The 8,650-nt window shown below is 38.6% G+C and overlaps 1 pseudogene across 1 annotated transcript; it reads left to right on the top strand.

Moving 5' to 3' along the window:
• The first annotated feature begins 3,330 nt into the window (after nucleotides 1-3,330).
• LOC103254885 lies at nucleotides 3,331-4,741 on the top strand (annotated as a pseudogene). Its single transcript, XR_002481650.1, has one exon. The product of XR_002481650.1 is annotated as a histone-binding protein RBBP4 pseudogene (transcript).
• The last annotated feature ends 3,909 nt before the right edge of the window (nucleotides 4,742-8,650 follow it).

Here is an 8,650-nt window from a genome sequence, read left to right on the forward strand (position 1 = left end):
AAAACACAAAAAATATGGGTATTTTTTAAAGTGCCAAATCCAGTGATATGTGGTGCTAAGATATCCACAAACTTTGTCTGCCCAGAACCATTGGCCCAGATACTCAAAATATAACATCAATTATGATACACTAAATATAGTATCATTAAAGAACACGAACCTATTAGGGTAAATTAAGGCAAATCTCTTCATGGAGCAAAATAAACATAGTTTTACTTGTATCTAGGAATGAGGGAATAAACTAGATAATAGCTCAGGTCTTTCCGATGCCTATATCTATCTCACTGTACAATCAGAATGTTGTATTCTTAGTAAACCAAAACCAAACTGCTACCAACTTTTCCCCAAAGTAAGTTTATTCTCTGGTCCAAAGTATAATTTTTAATCCTAGAGTGATTCGATACTGCAATTTCAGGAAGCAAGTTTTGCGTGAAGGAGCCTGCATTTCACTATCAGGGAGTTACAAGAGATGACAGTTTGTTATCCCATGGTCACAGTGAAGGATGTTCACAGATCAGAAAATCTGGAGAGAAAGGCATCCAGGGCCCTGCACAGAATGAGTAGTCAGTCACAGATTCGTAAACTATAGCAAGTATGTTGACCTTGAAGTCTCAACATTTTCAAGGTTCTGTTTTCTTATTTTAAAAAAATGGAAGTTAGTTACTAAAGTATGAGGAAAGCCATCCAATTTCAGAACATCTTCACAGTGCCTGGGAAGGCAAGAGTAAGTGAGGCACAAACTCGTCAGGGGCAAAGAGGGCTGGCAGGAGGTTGTACGTAAGACTCTGGATGTAGGAAATAACAGTTAGGTTAGAAAATACACATTTGGGAGTCATCAGCATGTGGAAGAGAACGAGGACTGAGAGCTACAATGATATTAGCCAGGGAAGATTGTGGCATTAGCAGAGGTGGAGCGGTAGATAACCTCTGTAGAAATGCCAATTTTTATAGAAAAGTAAAGGAAAAGATGCCCACCAAAGGCATGAGGTCAAGAGAAGTGCCCAGAGAATATGAGAGTTAAGCAGTCAATAGGGCTGGTCATGTGGGAAGGAATTAATTTACAGTGACAGACGCAGCAAAGAATAATAAAGAGACAGAAAACTATTCTCTAAATGTTACAGAATGGGAAAAGGAGGACTTGACAGTGGTCACATCTAAAGGCCTCGTACAGTCTTAAAAAGAGTGGTTCAAAGATTGGAATATTCACCGAGAGGAATCTGCTTAAGGAAAAATCTTCTAGGCTACTAAAAAGAACAACAACATGCATACTGCCTGATAAATATGCAAAGATGTTGCATTCATTCAACAAATAATTATTGAGGAGGTAGTGTAAAAGAACAAAGATACTAAGGAAAACCTCTGGCCTCAAGAATTCAGCTGTGTAACTTACAAGACAACGCAAAGCAGGACCTCAAAAGAGAGTCATGAGAGGTTTTGTGTGTGTGTGTGTGTGTGTGTGTGTGTGTGTGTGTGTGTGTGTGTGTGTGTGTTTGGGGTTGGGGGTTATGCAGATGTATCCATACTCTTTATTTCAGTCCCTCAGGACAGAGACATGAACTCATAAGATGATTCATGAAAGTTAGGGGGACCATCCACAGTGTGGAAAATGTTCTCCTATTTTATTCATTGATGATACAATTTAACTGTTGAGAACGTAGCCTAAATGACTAACTAAAAACTGCTGGAATGAGACATTCCTTCCTAATTCCATGAAGTCCAGCTAGTCAAGCACAGCCAGTTATGATGACTCCAAGATAAACATAATCAACAGGTACCTACTGGGCAGGGCTAGTTGTTAAAGTGGTATGAACAATAACCCCAATTTATTTGTTTGTTTGTTTTTTAGAGACAAGGTCTCACTCTGTCACCCAGGTTGAAGCACAGTAGCATGACTATAGCTCACTGCAGCCTCAAATACCTACGCTCAAGCGATCCTTCTGCCTCAGCCTCTCGAGAAGCTGGGACTATAGGCATGCACCACCATACCTGGATAACTACTTTATTTTTTTTGTAGAGGTGAGGTCTTGCTTTGTTACCCAGGCTTGTCTTGAACACCTGGCCTCAAGTGATCTTCCCACCGTGGCTTCTCAAAGTGTTGGGATTACAGGCATGAGTCATCAAACCTGACTGGAGTTTCCATTTTAATTGGAAAATAAAATGTAGCCATGAGAAACCTTAAGTAACAATACAATTATTGTAGGCTACTCAAGATGACTAGAGAGAAGCTAGCTCCAATTTATATGTGATTCTTACCAAAGTCAGGCTATAGACTGAAATTTACAAAAAGAAGAAAAAACACTTCAGGGGAAAACTGTGAAGGAGGCAGGAACCACGTGGGGTCTTGAAACTGGATAATGGTCAAGATTCCAAACAGCAGAGCAAAAACCAGCCAGTCCTACTGTAATTAATTAGCATCTTCTTTGCCATCCACTGCAACTCCAAACCATCTGTTTCTTCAAAGCCCTAACACTGCCAATGATTTGGGCAACTCTATTTTAGGAGGCATTTATTCCAGAGATCAGATGTTTGACTGTTTCTTTGTCTCTGAGACTTGCAGAAATTAGACGAATAATTTGCTCACTTGTTCCCTGCATGGCTGAAGAATTACGTCATGTACAGATGTTCGCAAAGGTTGTGTTAATTGGTATTTTGTTCTCTCATTTTTCAGGAGAAAATAGGCATGTTCACTTTACCTTATAGTTTCTAGGCCAATCATTCAAGATTGAATTGGAAAGCATTTCGGAGGTTTAGATTTTGCATTTTACCCAAAAAAAATACAGCAATTTACCATAATTAGCACTCGTAATCATTCAGCGGCAGAAATATCCATTCCCTGATTCTTTTTTTTTTTTTTGTACTTTCACCTTCTCGTTGCCCATCTAGCTTAAGACTCTGGGTGATGTTTTAGGGTTAAGATTGACCCAGGCCTCTGAACATTCCAATCAATAATCGTACCATTAGCCCAGCACACTTTATTCCCAACTCAAACAAGTTTGATGGACCACCAAGTTAACTTGTGTTTAATTCTTGGCATGTCTACATTAAACCATGATAGTTTTCACTCCCATTAAAAAAATTTTTTTTTGAGTCAGTATCCTGTCCTGTTGTCCAGGCTGGAGTGTGGTGTCACTATCACAATTCAGCACAGCCTCGACTTCCTGGGGTCTGGTGATTCTTCTACCTCAGTCTTCCATGTAGCTGGGACTACAGGCCACCATGCCCAGCTAATGTTATATATATAAACATATATATAGTCTCTCTCTATATGTGTGTGTGTGTGTGTGTGTGTGTGTGTGAGAGAGAGAGAGAGAGAGAGAGAGAGAGAGAGAGAGAGACAGTGAAAAAGGAGAATTTGGAGGTTTTGGTTTGGCTAGTGGAAAAGTTGAAATAGAAATCAAAATCAACCATGAAGGAGAAGTAAACAGGGCCAGTCATATGCCCCAGAACCCTTGCATCATTGCAACAAAGACTCCATCCAGCGATGTTCTTGTTTTTGACTATACAAAACATCCTTCTAAACCAGACCCTTCTGGAGAGCGCAACCCAGATTTATGTCTTCGTGGACATCAGAAGGAAGGCTATGGACTTTCTTGGAACCCACATCTCAGTGGGCACTTACTTAGTGCTTCAGATGACCATACCATCTGCCTATGGGACAGCAGTGCCGTTCCAAAGAAAGGAAAAGTAGTGAATGTGAAGACCAACTTTACAGGGCATACAACAGTTGAAGAAGATGTTTCCTGGCATCTTCTCCATGAGACTCTGTTTGGGTCAGTTGTTGATGATCAGAAGCTTATGATTAGGGATACTCGTTCAAACAATACTTCCAAACCAAGCCACTCAGTTGATGTTCACACTGCTGAAGTGAAGTGCCTCTCTTTCAATCCCTATAGTGAGTTCATTGTTGCCACGGGATCAGCTGACAAGACTGTTGCCTTGTAGGATCTGAGATATCTGAAACTTAAGTTGTATTCCTTTGAATCACATAAGGATGAAATATTCCAGGTTCAGTGGTCACCTCACAATGAGACTATTTTGGCTTCCAGTGGTACAGATTGCAGACTGAATGTCTGGGATTTAAGTAAAATTGAAGAAGAACAATCCCCAGAAGATGCAGAAGATGGACCACCAGAGTTATTGTTTATTCGTGGTGGCCACACTGCCAAGATATCTGATTTCTCCTGGAATCCCAACGAACCTTGGGTGATTTGCTCTGTATCAGAAGACAATATCACGCAAGTGTGGCAGATGGCAGAAAATATTTATAATGATGAAGACCCTAAAGGTAGTGTGGATCCAGAAGGACAAGAGTCCTAGACATGTCTGTAATTCTTGTGATTCTAGACTCCCCTCCCCTTTTTTTCCTCTCTACCCTGAGATTGACTTAACACTGGTTTTGAGACATCGACTTTGTTTGGCTATCCCACCATATAGGTACCACCAACAATGCTATTAAACCAACAGTGGGTATTTTCTAAATATTAACTGGGGGACTTGATTCAGCAATGCCACAGATTTACATTTCAATTTTCTTCAGGAATTTTATAGTAACAAACCAGGTCTAAAATAGCTACAGAAAGGGGAGTATTATGTGGATTATTTTTCTTCTTATTCTGTATCCCCATGTTTTTCAGAATCATTTAAGTAAAGGCTAGAGTGAGTAAAGAATAGAGCCAACTGAGGTAGGTCTCGAGTCATGAAGTATAAATAAATACTGCAAGATGTCATTTTTATTCAGGAAATAGGGAAGATTCAAGTTGTATAGATTCCTACTCTAAAATCTTCACACCTGACTTTCCAGGATGTACATTTTCATATGTAGACATTTCCTCTTGGTTTCTTCAGTTAAGTCAAAACTACTCGTTCCTCTTTCCCCATATGTTTTTGCTCGTTAGTGTATTTCTTGCACTGTTTTCATATTTTTTCTTTCCTTTCTGTGAAATGGTTGCTTTTTTTTTAACTTGGGACCACCAAGTTGTAAAGATGTATGTTTTTACCTGACAGTTATACCACAGGTAGACGGTCAAGTTGAGAAGAGTGAATCAATAACTTGTATTTGCTTTTAAAACTAAATTAATCCTTGGTAAGAGTTGTTTTCTTTTTTTAGGAGTTAGTCTTTGACCTCCAGTTTGATGCCATCTCCATTTTGGGTGACCTGCTCCACTAACAGGCCTGTTACTCTCTATGACTAACTGTGTAAGTGCTTAAAATGGAATAAATTGCTTTTCTACATTAAAAAAAAAAATTCACCCAAACTTTCCCAGTAAAACTTAATGATACTAATAGTGTTACAACTTAAGAGCCTGTGTGCTAAGAAGTTTACATATTTTATCTCATTAAGACTTCAAAACAACTCTCTAGAGTATTCATTAATTCTGTTTTATGCATGAGAATCCCAAGGCTCAGAAAGGTTAGGTAGCTTCCTTAAGGTTGCATAGCTAGTAAGGCCCAGAGCTGGAATTCAGAGTGCTCATTTCTCTACAACATGCTATTTACACTGAGGATAATACAAAGAAAAATGAATTCACTCTGTATCTCTACTTTCCAATATGGTTGCTACCAGCCACGTGTGGATATTGAGCACTTGAGTTATGATGAGAACCTTCTGTTGAAACTATAATATTTGGGATATACTGAGTTCAATGAAGTAGATTGCAAAAGTTAATTTTTTTTGTCTCTTTTGTTTTCTAAATATATGTACCTAGAAAATACATATGCATATATATGTATATATGTGTATATATATGCATATATATATATATATATATATATATATATACGATTCATGTTATATTTTCATTGGCCAGCGTTATTATAGAATATAAGTTCAGTCTTTCATCACAAGTCCTTCTTAAAACAAAGCATAGACCCTCCAAAATTTTGGTAATGAAAAGATAATATCCATTTTCCTTTTCCTTTTCTCGCTAGAATCTCTCTGTTTACTGTTGCTGCCAGCATGTAGGCATCCAAGAGTGGAAATGGAAACAAAGCCCTCTTTCCTTCCACTTAGTACAGTTACAAAATGTTTTTCTCTTCAAATAGATTTTGTTGGACAACGCTGATAAAACAGAGGTGAAGCAAAGAAAAATCAAGGAACATTAAAATAGACCTCATCAACAAGAGTACCTGCATCATGAACATTTGTTTATCTAGTCCTGAATTGTACCCCACATATTTAAAATAAAAAATTCTAAGAAATAGACCTCATTCCAAGCCAGAGGTTTCAATTCTGACCTTAGTTAACTTATATAAGAGCTTGTAAACTTCACCCTATCTCACAAAAGCAGAAGCCCTCTAGAACTGGGTCACAGAGTTCAAAGTTGATGGAACCCACACTGGTTATACCCAAGAGAGAGGAAGGTTGGGCGAAGCACTCTGAGGAGGGAAATGAGTGTGATAGTAGATGCATGTTTACCTAAAGACATTATATTTGAAATTTTTAAAAACACTCTGCAATAACTGCCAAGGAAGTAACCAAGAACAATCTTCCCTCTGAGTTTTAAGGCTGTGGGCTTTTGTTCATTAAATGAAAGCCCAGTTAAGAAAGGGGGAAAAAAACCAAAAAATAGAAAAATAACATAGATGGGCAAAGAAGATATGAAAAAAAAACTAAGCATAAAATGGCCCTGATTGCTATCCACAGTACTCAACCCTAAAGGACTCAAGAGTCTGCATCCTCACTAAACCTTCATCACATAAAAGCCTCTAACATTTCTCAAAACATTTTATGGATATGTGCTGATTATTACACAAAAGAATCCCCGGAGGTAATTCAAATTCAACAGCTTTTGCTAACCCAGAAGAAAACCGGGATAGGTATTGGAGAAGAAATTTACTCAAGGTGACATTATTTCAGCTGACACCTTGACAGCCTCAGTCCATGGGTCACATTCCTCTCTGTTTTATAGGATGGAAGCCAGAAGGGTGTGAATCACAGGATGCAAGGGATTACAACTCCTGACTTCCGAGTATCAGTAACACTCCCAGTTATTATTTGTTGTGCCACTTTGCCTCCTCGGTAATTTAATTCCTGAGAAAATGACTAGGGTCAGCAAACACAGGAGCTAATGTCCTTCATGCGCATAAAGCCACAGTTTGGTCTGAGAACATATGGCTCAATGGTAACCATCCCCAGCCTGAAGGTTCTGAGACAGTCAGAAGACAAGAAAGCGGGCTGTGATGTGTTCACAGTCCTTCAATAGAGTCCCAACATTTTAGTCCTGAAGGTTATAGTTTAACTGTAATCAGAATAAATGTGACAAAAGAATAAACTGTTTACATATAATCTATGGAAATGGTTGTATGACACAAGCATGGAACCGAAAGAGAAAGACCCAGTTTTTGTGCCATACAGACACCATCCTGATTGACCTGAGCTGGTACCTAACCTTACTTGAGTCAGACTAGGTGGTCACTCAATCCCTTAACATTCTAGGAGTATGCAAGGGAAGGACTTGACTTCTATCTATTCTAATTGGTTAAAATGATGTCATGGGAAGACCAGACCAATCTTTCCTATAAACAGAAAAAGTGATAGGGTTTGGGAGCACCAGGAGATTCACCCTAATCACTATTTTATCTCCCCACACCTGATGCCTTAAGGACCAAGACCCATGGGACAGTCTACAGAGAGAACAGTGTTAATAATTCAACAGGGAAGGCCTCCCAGTCAAGCTTCACTTCATAATTTTGACATGGACCATCCCTGTTTCAGGGTCTAATAATGAATTTCTTTCCTATAAACAGAAAAAGTGATAGGGTTTGGGAACACCAGGAGATTCACCCTAATCACTATTTTATCTTCCCACACATCTATTTAGGGATTAAAGCCAGCTTTATACCAGAAGTAAAAATGAGACCCAGAAGATGAGTTTCATGTTCACTAGACTGTTCTCTACCACCCCAGTCAGGGCTTGCTCGAGATTAAATAGTATGGAAGCTTAGGTGATCACCTTGAATGTCTATAGGGTTGAAAATGCACTCTGTAGAAAGCCTTGCTACTTGAAACTATGAGTTTCTCTAAACATAATGACAATGATTACTGTTGCTTGAGTGGAAGACTCTCCAGGCCTATCAATGAACAAAGACTACCTAACCAAAATTATTAGACATGGGAGACTTCAAAAGAGATTTCCAAAACTTATTCCCATTGCTAGATTGCAGGACCTGACATTATGTTCTCAAAATTTTAATCTAAAATTATCACATATCATTCATTCATTCATTTCACACTCATTTTAGTGTCTGCTGTGTACCAGGCAAGGGATCTGAAGTTGACAAAAACTTAGGCAGCAAGATTTTTATTCTCTAAATAGCTTGTTCTAGTTGGAGAAATGGACTAAAAAAAACCAAAAGCTTCTTTTATATATGTAGTATAATATGATGTGTCATAGGTTAGACATGATTTGCAATTTTCTCTGCAATTCTATATCTTAAATGAACATAGTTAAAGGCATGGACGGAACTGTAACCACAAGTAGTTTATATATCCATGCAATCCCCCTACAAGATGCCCACCAAGTGGCTTTCCCACATATTCTAGAAATCATCTGAGAAGAGGACCTCACTCCCTCCAATTCAATGAAACAAATGTTTATCCAGTCCATTATGGTTCTGAGCCATGTATATTGCTCAGTATTCTCAAGAGAAT

This window comes from Carlito syrichta, unplaced genomic scaffold (assembly GCF_000164805.1).
Source record: "Carlito syrichta isolate Samal-C Ts95f unplaced genomic scaffold, Tarsius_syrichta-2.0.1 Scaffold287609, whole genome shotgun sequence".
NCBI lineage: Eukaryota > Metazoa > Chordata > Mammalia > Primates > Tarsiidae > Carlito > Carlito syrichta.